This window comes from Protopterus annectens, chromosome 2.part2 (genome assembly GCF_019279795.1).
Source record: "Protopterus annectens isolate FY-2018-M chromosome 2.part2, PAN1.0, whole genome shotgun sequence".
NCBI classification, from domain to species: domain Eukaryota; kingdom Metazoa; phylum Chordata; order Ceratodontiformes; family Protopteridae; genus Protopterus; species Protopterus annectens.
This window is the reverse complement of record NC_056730.1, coordinates 175,170,615-175,183,380: the sequence shown is the minus strand read 5'-3', so window position 1 is coordinate 175,183,380 and position 12,766 is coordinate 175,170,615. Positions and strand designations below refer to the sequence as shown.

The following is a 12,766-nucleotide window of genomic DNA, read 5'->3' as shown; positions in this document are numbered from 1 at the left end:
GACTAATCTGCAAGTGTGTAAGGCTTAATGTGGCCGTTTTGTATCAGAGTGAGAAATCTGAGGTGTGCACTCTGAATGGTTCTAACTGATAAGTATGGACATTGATGGATTATAATGACAGCAGTCTGAATATTTTGTTTGTAGTTGAAAGCTTCCAAAATGGGTTACTAATAGATTTTGTTTCACATCTTGGTGGAAAAACATTCAAAACAAACACAGGCACACTTTGTATTATTAAACAGTAAATGTAATTTTAAACAGTATAATAGGTAAGCATCCATTAAAACAATCAGGAAGAAAAAAACAAAAGAACATGCATTTATACCTTGTTAAAAATGTGTGGTGGGTCCATGGTTTGAAAACTACCCAAAGGCAACAGTATACTTAGCCTGTCACTGGGTATGACTGTGTGTATGTGTGCAATCTGTGCTATTGTACATGACTGCTGGATAGAACAGAGTAATGAGTGAGCTACAATGTAGCTGAGCTTCATGCAGATTTTCTTGAATGATAGGTACAGAATGTCAATTGTGTGTGTGTGTGTGTGGTGCATTTTGTGTGACTTTTATGATTCTGATTTTTTTTTAACTGAACAAGCTGCATACAACATGACAATTGTGCTCATATTGAGGATGGAGCTATTAGAAATAACAAATGCCTTAATGGACTTTTGACTTATTCTCAGGAAGGACTTAACACTGATGTTACTGCTTGTTCACTATTTTCATAGGTTCATAGGTGGGTACTAGGCTAATGACCAGTGGGGTCTAAGCTTAGCCATGCATCCCAAATCTCTTACAAGTTCTGGTACCCTTGGTAGTGTAAACAAAGGTTTGGAAGATGAAACATTTAAAAGCATGGTCCTGGATAATGAAACATTTACAGGAAGCCTGTGTCCATTAGAGACATAGGTGACAAACCAGGGGTGAATTTCTGATTTCCCATCCAGTTGTTTAAGTTACACTAGAATTGAGTTAGGAAGGAACTCTGCTTCACATGAATGGGGACCCACTTCCAGAGAATGGGTAGTCTCTGGGATATATACCTGTCTCTCCAACAGGTCCAATTTATATCATAGGCAGGTTTAAGTCTTTAGAACAGGTACTTCTGATGCTGTTTGTTTTGTGGATATACAGAAGGTCTATCAGACTGGGTCTGAAGATGCCTTGTATGCAAGGCATAGATTTCCCATCAGCAACCTGTGGAAGACAGAATGCAGAGATGCAGGCTTGAGACTGATTTCATAGGACGTATTATTTATACCCTGTAGTCTTTTACTGAGGAACCTCTGTGGACGTTCCAATTGTTGGATGTGTCTAGGTAGGTACTGTATATACCAAAAGGGGCATAGTACTCAGTGATAGGTCTGATGGGTGCCAAACACAGTGGAACAATGACCTCCTTGGACTTAGATGATGCGTTGAATGTATGGCTAAATAATATAGATTTTGTGTTCAGTATTTTCTGTTTCTTTACTTTTACCTGGAAATGCAGGTACTCAATAAATACTTCTGGAGCTCATGTAGAGAAGAGTTTTCAAAGATGATAAAATGGAGCTCATTTAGTGGTGCTTTTAGACTCTGTGACTTTTCTGAACTTGCATTTCTTAACTGAACTTGATTTGCATGCAAAGTGACAACTGTGTTCATATTTAGGATAGAGCTATTTGAACAACCAAGTGACTTTTATGGGCTGATTCACAGGATGGATACAATATAGGCATCATTGTTTGTTTAATATTTCATGAAGTTTTAAATGAATGAGACTACCTTATAAGATGGAATACAATACGAATATCATCACCATTTGAAACCCTGTTTGAGTTGATGCTTTGCTATCATGCTATGGATGATGAATGATTTAAGATCATTATTAATATAGAAATGATAGTGTGTGTGTTCTGTGTGTTGTGGTATGTTGCTGTTTTTGAAGCTGAGTATGTGTATTTATTGATAATAATAATGTAGTACATGGAGCGCAGTGATTACACTCTGATATTCAGAAAAAGACAAACCAGTTAAGCACCAGAGTGACACAAGACCCGATCTTAACAATTGTTAAGCACCACCTGCTAAAGTTGTTAAAGGTGCGTCCAGCACTAGGTAGTAAAATCTGCCAGTATTGACCAGCAAATTATACTGTCAGAACAAAAGATTTGTTTGTGCCTACTGTCTTTATCAATAAAGTGTCTGTAGCTTCCTCTAATAAAATTAGAAAGTTGTTAGATTAACATGATGTATTTGACTTCATTTTCTGAAGGAAACAAACTCTGAATCTCAAATGTATGTCATTATTTAATGACTTCAGCCCTCTGTGGTTTGTCCGAAAAAGCAGGGTAAAGTCCAGTGATCAGAAATGCTAGGCAGGTAATGGTAGGTAGCAAACTTGTTTATTTGGATTTCAGGCCAATGCCCATTCTCAGTGTGTTACATAGCAAACTATTATTTATATACATTTAAACTAAAACCTTCATGACACAGCTCAGTCAGAAGAAAACAACAATTAACTGCATATTAATTTTTAAAAACATAAAACACATTTTAAAACCTGAAGCATTTCTTGTCTAAACTAAGTCTTGCACTCTAAAATTATAAAAACGTATAAAAATATGTATAAAAAGTGTACAAATTAGTATATTTAAGTGAATATATCAATTAATAGTTCAATAGCATTTGTCTTTTCTTTATTATAGGTTTCAAGCTCACTGATGCATTAATAACAGGTAGAGAGTCTACTTGCAGTGTCACTATCCATTCATACTTTAAAGTCTCTAGTCTGTTATTCATATCACCTCCTCTTATGCTCCTATGCACAATGCTTTTAACTCTAAACTTAAATTCATGGTCTCTTCCTTTTTCATCCATGTGTTTTACAAGTGCATTGGTTTTAACATTTCTGCATATTTCAGATTTATGTAATGTTATATGATCCTTAAGTCTTCGAGTACACTTACCTACATAGAAGGAAGGACACTTTATACAGGTAGCAAGCAACATCACATTAGAAGTAGAGTAGGTAACATAACATTTAAATATATGTTTTACATTTGTTAATGGATGTATAAACTCAAAACTATTTATGATGTCTTTACAACAGGAGCAGTTATAAGAAGGAAAAGTGCCTACTGTATGTGTTAGTTTAACATTTTGTTGTTTCATATCCTTACAACAAAGGCATTTTTTTTTAAGTTTGCACAATTTTTGTAGGCAAAATAGGGTCTCTTCCCTATTATTTGTTTCAGTCGGGCATAAAGCCTAGTAATGTCCAGTGCTTTGATATATTTTTAATATCATTAGTCCTTTTATTAAACCTAGTTATGTAGTGTAAGGGACCTTGTTCCCTTATATATTTCCTAGGGGGCCTCTTTCTTTCTAAATTATGGTCTTGCACTACCCTGCCTATCATTGGATGGCACAGTGGTGCTGCGGTAGCGTTGTCATCTCACAGCAAGAGATTTTGTGGTTCGATTCTCGGCTGGAGTACCTTCTGTGTGGAGTCTGCATGTCCTCCCTGCATTTGTGCGGGTTTCCTCCCATGTTTCAAAGCCATGCATCTGGAGCATTTCTCACTGGGCCTCCACTGAAAATTGGCCTTGTTCCAAATTGGACTTTCCCAGTAAACAAATGTTAAATAAAAAATTAACCACATCAGTTTTTAGACTCTCAAGTGTAGCTGTATCATAGCCTCTATCTTCAAATTCATTTACCATTTGTCCATCTGAGTTATACATTTTATATTGTCTGTGTTAAAGGTGACTTGCTCTAAGTAGCTGACTCCTAGTAGTGCTCTTAAATATACGTGATGCAGCATACTTGTTCTATAGGTGTACAGATCATGCATACTTGTTCTATGGGGGTACATGTTTTCATGCACATCCTTTTGAAAATTAGAAGTTTCAATACCATTACTGGTTGTCACTAGCTTAATATCCAAAAAAATGTATTGTGGTCAGTGAATAGTCCAGTGTATACTTCAAGAAATCAATGGATGTATTCATTAGCTCTACAAATGCTGTTAATTCATCAGAGTTCCCCTTCCAAACCAAACAGACATCATCCACAAAATGCTTGTAAAATACAAGGTTGTGGACAAGTCTCAAGGAATCTCTGGACATAAATTGTTTCTCCCCAAATCCTACTACAATATTAGAGTAGGTGTTGGCCATTGGGGTACCCATGGCCACACCTGCCTTCTGATGGTAAACATTTTCATCAAAAATAAACACATTGTTGTTCAGAACAAGATCTGTCAACTCACATATAGTGTCTATTTCTCTAGTTGGCATATTGCTATGTTGACATAAGAACATACGCATTGCTTCTGGTCCATAATTATTTGGTCTAACAGTAAAAAGGCTCTAAAGTGTCAAACATAAAATCTGTTGTTTTATTAGACTCATACCATTCATATAAGCACATAAGGAAGTCACCTGTATCTGTAATATAACTTGCAGTATTCACTAATAACTTATCAAGTACAGATTGCAAGTGTGCAGATATTGGATCAGTGTCCCATCCACCTCCAGATACTATAGGTCTCATAGGTGGTGTGTGCCTAATTTTGTGTAACTTAGGTAGGCCATATAGCACTGGTATAACCGGAGATGGAGTACAAAAAAGTTAAATAACTCAATACTTATATCACTGTTAAGCTGTAATTCATAAATAAGCATATTAACTTTACTAATATACCTAGCAGTCTCAGTACTGGTAATTTAGGTAAAGACAGATTTATCATTTAGAAATTCAGTCATCAGTGCATCATAGTCTCTCCTATCAAATATTACTATTGTTCCTCCTTTGTCTGCTTCCTTTATAACAATACTGTTGTCATTCTGCAGTGTCAGGAGAGCTTCATACTCATCACATGCTAAATTATACCACTTTTTAGGTTCTTTCTTTGCATAAAGTTCACAGATTTCTTGTTCACAAGCATTGTTAAATGCAGCAACTATAGGACAATTTACAGGTATAACAGTGCTTGGTTTTCTACGTATCTGAGCAGAATGATGTATGCTATCCTTGAACATATACTTCAGGCTTAAACTTCTTATAAATAACTTTAAGTCTGTTAATACTTCAACAGCTTTGTCACTCATAGATGGAATACATTTTAGCCCTTTTTCTAGCAATGAGATATCATCTTTAATTAAGTTTAAATTAGACACATTTAAGACAGTCTTAGTTAAGTCCTTTTTTATTTGGATTGGCTCCGTGTCTGTGGTCCCTTGCTTTCCAATCCTCTTTGCCTTTGTTCTTTTTCTATTCTTCTGCCCCTGCTTGAAAGCTTTGTGTATTCTAAATAAACACGTTTGCTATTTACTATTACCTGCCTAGCATTTCCGACTACTGGACTTTACCTTGTGAATATTTTGTGTCTGGAGTGACACTTAACCTCAGAGCTGGTCCTAGCTGTTTTTCTTTTGTTTGTCCGAAAAACACAGATTTTATGAAGAACAGACCAAAAATGTGAAAGTTATACTACACTATTCAAGTAGTCTGTACCTTTACTCAATGAAGACACTGAGACAGTTCTGCTGTTATGACATTCATTTACTGCACATGAGGTTTACATCTAACTTAACAATGAAAGGTATATACATAAAAACATACTTCAGCTTAGAATAATCAAATTCTCTCATACAAAAGAAAAATTCCCAGTCTTTATAGTGTCTTTTCTGCCTGCATCAACAGTTTTGATAATTTGCTAGAATAATAAGTCTTTCCTTTCAAGCTGGTCTGCTGACAATTTGTTTTCTATATAACATTCTGTTCCTGAAGAATAACTCCTTTTGTCCTTGGCCTATCCTGCGTATCATATAGATGAGACACAACTGCATACAACAGTTCATCTTGACCTGCTTGTAGATAATAAATTTCACAAGCTGCATAGTTTATAAGAGATAATATATTTTACTTCTAATTCTTATTAACAATGAATGCCAAGCTATATGTTTTTTGCCAAGTTAGTAAGCTGAGTGCGCTTTACACACTGAAATGCAGAGCATTTATTTTACATTTTCAGAAAAAAATCACTGAAATCCATTTTAACCTGTTCTTTTACTCTCACAATTCCCACTTTTTATTTAAAAAGTGGAAAATGACTGTTCATTTTCAGTTTTTTTCTTTAATGGTACACATTGAAACTTTCTCCAGTTTATTTAGGTCAACCATCATGATTTGATGAACTCTAGATGTTTTTTTGCAAATGACAACTTAGGTAGCAATTCCAGATAGTTAGTATGACTATAATGCCTAACACTTCTAATACAGGATGTATCAACCAATTTAACAGCTTTTTCCCTGACTTTAACCAACCTTTAAAGATAACCCACCAATTGTGAGCAGTGTCTTTTTTGGTCTTTTCATCCAAACTAAGTAGTTTATCTTTTGCAATGATGCTTAAAGCCTCATAACAGAGAATACTTTTATTTCTTTTTTCCAAATACTTTCTGAGAATTTTAGTATTGTTCATTATGTTTTTTAAATTATCCAAGAATACAGATATATTGGGAAGCTGTATTAAGTCATAATTCTAGTTCTTAGAAATATTTACTTCTATGGGTTCAATAAACACATAGCTCTTATTATTCCTTGTAAGGAAATCAACATGTGATAAACATCCTACAAAAGGTCATTTTAAATTATGACCTACGCCTTGATCTCTAACCAGACAAATATACTGAGGAGCCACTTCTATAAACTTTTGAAAAGAAGAAGGCATAATAGTCCATTTACACAAATTAACAGAATGCTGCAGTAAGCGTGGTTCATAGACAGGCGAATGCTGTCCACAAATTAGTCTATTTTGAGTTTGTGTACAATACTCAGTTTTATGTGTTTTTCCTCTCATATCTATATAATTACCTTCAAATTGTGGCAACCAATACTCATATCCTTCTGGTACGAGAAATGTCATAGGTAACACAGTAAATTGACACATAATAGTGGTATCAGTAACAATATAATGCATAAACATTCCTGTACAATATTGTGGAGTACAGTATGTTACTTCAGTAAATAGCTTAATCCAATCTCTATCAGGTATCCATTTGTTAAACAATTGTTGCCAAAATTTTCATTTTGTAACATAAGTTCAGTTTGTACTCTATTTTTCTGAATTTCCACATACAAGATTGCATAGTGCATTTTGTCCAGTTTACAAAAATTGTCATGTTACCATCAAATTTCAACTGATGTAGCTGCATAACATCATAATTGTCTAAAAATTGCTGCTGATAATTTGTATTGTGCAGGTGTGTCTTCCATATTTCTCGATTCCAAGATGCTTGTAAATGCACAATCTGAGAGATATCTTCCCCAAGTACTTTTAAACAATTAGTTAGAATTTCAACGTCATCTGCATTAATAACTCCCATGCCATTACCTAAGCTTCCTAGCAGAGTGTCATACCATGCCCTTTTATATCGGCACCTGCCTGTGTCTGGGAATTGATGTTAAAATGTACTACAACCTTTTGATATTGTCTGCCTATCTTTTTACAGGTAGAAGGGGATTTTAACCAAATGGTCTGTATGAACAGAGGTAGGTTTACCTGTTAATATTGATAGAACATATGCCCAATTTATGCTGCCTGTAATGACTGTGGTATTAGTACATATTACAGAAACTACAGTAGTAAAATTTAGTTGTACTTTCGTATTATTGGGAGGAATACTAATTCCCTGTATGGTATGAATACCACATTTCTTCACATAAGTGAAGACTAGCCATTGTGTTGATGGTGGATATTTCTTTGAATTTTCTCCTTTTCCCAAATAAAATATAGGAAATTGACAACATTTAATAGAAACTTTGGAATCAAATTCAAGGGTTACTTTAGGACTATTTGGTCAAATGTAATAATCACCCATAACTGTGAACCAAAAGGTAACGTTACTGGGAACTGTTATATGCCCAAAGGTACAATTAGCATTAGATGGACAAGTCAAGTTGTCCTGCTGTCTTTGCCCACAAAAAATATTTATCTTTGAGCATTTATGCCAACCTAGCTTTAGAGTATTATTGTCATTGTTTATTTCCCAGACTTGCATTTCTCCTGTTTGACACCCTACCCCAAGGGCTCCAATGAGTACAGTCAGTACAATAACAAACAGAATCTTCATTATGTACAATAATATAACCTTTCCACATAAGTGGTATTAATCTGAAAATTTGTTTTGATAGATGCTTTTTCAACTGTTTCAGACTTGGCATTTGCCGTGAGTCTAAAAAAAAAAACACTAAACATGAAGTCACTTAATGAATTTCAACTGCTCTCTATGAACAAGAATTATTTTGCTCTTTTTCTTTCCTTTAACTTTGTACACTAGAGGTCCTGACTGAGCAATTATTTCAAAAGGTCCTTGTCAATTGCTATCCCACGGACTGTCTATCTGGAATGTCTTGATCAATACCTGTGTCCCAGAGGGAAGGTTTTCTTCTGGGATAACAGAATCCTTTGACCATAATTTGAATGCTTTAATTTCTGATAGGCTTTGACACAATTCAGAAATATCTTTTAACCATTGTTGATGCTGTGCAATTTCTAATAATGGTCTGTTTGTACTAACAGTAGGATCAAATGGCAATTGTACAAGCATTTTTCTACATGTTATAACTTCAAAAGGTGAGATCCTTGTTTTACTGTGTAGAGTTGCTCTGATACCTAGCAAGATTCCAGGCAAATGTTTTACTCAATTTACGTCTTTTTCCAAGCAGGCTTTCTTAAGGCGTTCTTTAAGAGTCCTGTTTATTCTTTCAGCTATTCCATTAGACTGGGGATGGTAAGCAACACGAAATTGTTGCTGGATACCAAGCAAATCACACAAAGCTTTCATCGGTTTACTGACAAATTGTGTCCCATTATCAGATTCGATAACTCGTGGCCATTCCCAATGACAAAAAATGTTTTTCCGTAAGGCTTCTTCTGTACCCTTAGCCATCATTGTTTTTGTAAGAATTGCTTCTACCTATTTTGGCAAAACATCAACTATCACTAGAAGATACCTGTACCCACCTTTAGTTGGGGGTAATGGACCTGCATAAGTCAATTTGGATGGCATACCAAGGTCCATCCGCTGGAGTTACCCTTAGTAACTGCATTTTATTCAATTGAGCATTAACCTGCAAACATATTAAGCATTCAGCATGCACTAAATCGCAGATTTTCTTTAACTGTGGATGCCAGTACTTGTTCTTTGCAGTGGGTCATAACTTTTCTGTACCCAAATGTCCCATTACCTGATGATTAAACTTCACTAACTGTCGTGCCTGTTGGCATGGTATACAAGGAAGACTAGAACCGTCTTCAAAACATTTTGCATAATATTGCCCTGGACTTTCTTCTACAAGAGTACATTTTTCTAACTCTTAATGCAGTCCAAACTTAGTTTGGATCTGCAGCAAATCATGTTGCAAATTTTGAATTGAAAATGTCTGTATGCCATGTACTGCAGTGCTTTTATTTGGTACACTAGAAAGGTGTTTTGTAGGATACAGTTGCATTCCTTTCTTTGCTGCCTTTTTTGCCATTTGATCAGTATAGTTATTTAACTGGAAATTTTCATTTGTATCTTTCTGATGAGCTTTTACCTTTAAGATACTGTAGCAACCCACAAGGGACTGAATATCAACCAAATTCCAAATAGTCTGTAACACAGAAGCATGCTTGAGTGGTTTGCCCATGTTATCAACAAACCCTCTCCTTGCCCATGTAGACATATGCAGCCACAGAGAATTAACTAACAAGATCATTGTTGCTGAATAAAGAAAGTAAGGTGCTGGTGTTAATTTGTGGGGTTTTTTTGGACTTATTTTTGGTGGTTTGTGTGTCTGAATTAACTATGTATGCACTGTCTGAAAAAATATTGACAGGTGGAAAATGCTGTAACACATAAAGAACTGCTTTCAATTCTGCTCGCTGATCAGACATATGTCGCGGTAACTTAATCAGAGTTGACTGTCCCATAGAAGGGTTTTCTGGTATTACTTCAAATCTAGTCCGATATTGTCCATTGTCCCAAAATCGAGCACTGTCAACCATGACGGATGGCATGTTTTCCTGAAAATCAGGAGACAGAATTGGCTTTTCTGGATTTGAAATGTGCGTAATGCATTTGTGTCATTTTCCTTTATATCCCATGAAGTTAAATAAGTTATACTTATCCCCTGCCTTTATTGTAACTTGCTTGACACTAAATAATGCCAACCATTTTGCAAACACTGCTTGGCTGACGTCATCAATCAGTTTATTTAGATGAGCCTCATTTACCAAAGCCTGTATGGCATAATGTGTAAAGCTGTTAGGTATTCAGTTTGTTTTAAACCCTAGTAAATGGCCAAAAGTTGCTGAATACATGAGTAATATCCCCTCTCAACATGTGTCATCTTCCTATGAAAAATGTAGTGGGGCGTAAAGTCTTTTCCATTCTAGAATCAGAGCCCTGAGGTCACTTCTGTAAAAGCACAACAAATAGTGTGTTGGGTCCAGCTGCTGCCTGTAACACAAAAGGATGTGTTAGACTTGTAGCTACTAATTCTTTAGCTTTGGCCAATGCTGCCTTTAAATCACAAAAAGCCGTATTTTCCTTTGGTCCCCTCTCCAGAAAGGGTAATTCTTTCTGGCTAGAAAGCATGTCATACAGAGGAACTGCCATGCTGGCATAATCCTCTACAAATTCCCGATTATAATTCATGATTCCCAGAAATTTTAAAATTCCCCAATCAGGCAGAAAACAGCTCAGTATGCAGTTATATCCAAAAACTTATTAAACAAGCAAATGTTCGTACCATCAAACTTTATTGCGGAGAAAGAAAGTTAGCGCTTTCACGGTAATACCATACCGCTTCTTCAGGCAAACATGAATAGTGACAGAGTAACTTATATGCATATGACATCATCACAAACGATTCATCAGCCAATAAAACAAACATGCACGGAACTACACTCTCAGCATAAAAGCATGTGATGTAGACAATGTTTACTAAAATGAAATCTGGTAAAAACATAAATAAAACATAAAATAATATGCATAAATAAATAAGCAAAATAAACGAAACACCATATGGCCGTTTATTCCTTAATACAGGCTTAATGGGGACATGATCATTCAACCCCATGGCCAAGTGTGCCCCCAACCTCAAGATCCACTCTAACTCAACTACCTCAGTACGAGTCACTATATCACCACCTCGCAGACCTGGACTGACTGGAAAACAAAGTTATGTTCAGGGCCAGTAGATAAAACATGTTTCACTAAGGCACTAAAATCATGTTGCTTCTTAATGCTCCTTAATGTTCCTATTCAAAATGGGTTTAAATGGCCCATCATTCTCTTCCTTTCCACATCAACCATGATGTCATCCAAAAAACTAGATGGATAACCCCATTTAAGGAACATGTTTCTCAAGTTTTGACATTCATTGTCAAAATCCTGGTTAAGGGAATTCATCCTGGCAGCTCTCATGAGCTGCCCTTTCACCACTGCCCACTTTTGATGTACAGGATGGTTACTTGTGAAGTGAAGAAAATCATTATAGTATGTGGATTTTCTGTATATGTGGGCTACATATCTATTATTTACATTATCCTTGTTCAATTTCACATCTAGATAGGCCATTTCATGTTCACCGAAATTAAATGTAAATTGTAGAAAGGATGTCATGTTTGACATCTCATCTAACAATTGGTTAACTGTTTCTAAATGACCTTTTATTAATAGAAACATGTCATCCAAAAAACGTATATACCATCTCACATTGTTCCTGAATGTGTCATTGGGAAACAAAAATTTCTTTTCCCAGAAGGCCATGACGGTATTTGCAAAGCTGCCCCCACAGGGTGAACCCATAGCAACCCCGCTTTTCTGCAAATAATAATTCTTATTAAATAGAAAAAAATATTTTCCAAAATTAGTTCTAATAGGTCCTCTGTTAGGTTCATTTCATCCCCATCTACACCTTTCTCCATCAAGAATTCTCTCACCCAACTAATACCCAGAGCTTGTGGTATTGCAGTATATAGGTCCTTGACATCTATCGTATCGTCAGGAAACCAAATTCTGAATTATACTCAACTTCATTTAATGCCTGTAAAAATCCCCAAGAATCCGTACAAGTTTGAGATTCGGTGGCAAGATGTTTCTTTAGCATTCTGTCTACCAGTTTAGCACAGGCATATGTGATGCTGTTTCTACCATCCACTATGGGTGTCAGTGGGGAGGTCTTCTAAATTTTTATGGATTTTCGGGATTCCGAATATTACAGGTGTCAAAGGGGCAGCCATTGTGAAATAGTTACTAATGTCAAGATTAATCTTGTCTTCCAGAAACATGTCATTAATGGTTTTCCTAATTTTCGAGAAGACCCTATTTACTTCATTTACAGAAAATTTTTCATATGCTTCACTGTCTAACATAGTTAGCATCCTCAAAATATAATCACCTTCCTCCATGAAAATTAGGCCTCCACCCTTATCAGGTTGCATCACACGTATATTAAACAGTTTAAATTCTGCAAAATCTTGTATTTGAGAGGGATGTAGGTTAAATTCATGTTGTTTGTAACTTGTTCTAACCAAAACATCCCTGAAGTCCATTTCACATAGTTTCTCAAAGATTCCTAAGGTAGCATGCAATGGGGAGTTAAACAAGCTAGAAATTCTGTTCACTTCTAGTCAAAGAATTATTACCCAACAGTAGGTGCAAGTTTAATTTACATAAATATACTTTCAAGTCTATAAGAATCCTAAAAATGTCTGCTCTTTT

The 12,766-nt window shown here is 35.6% G+C and overlaps 1 protein-coding gene across 1 annotated transcript in view; it reads left to right on the top strand.

Annotated features, from left to right (window-relative positions):
• The window catches only part of LOC122796013 (E3 ubiquitin-protein ligase TRIM39-like), a 177,864-nt gene that overhangs the window by 24,474 nt on the left and 140,624 nt on the right, over positions 1-12,766 (top strand). The gene's annotated exons all lie outside the window — the stretch shown is intronic.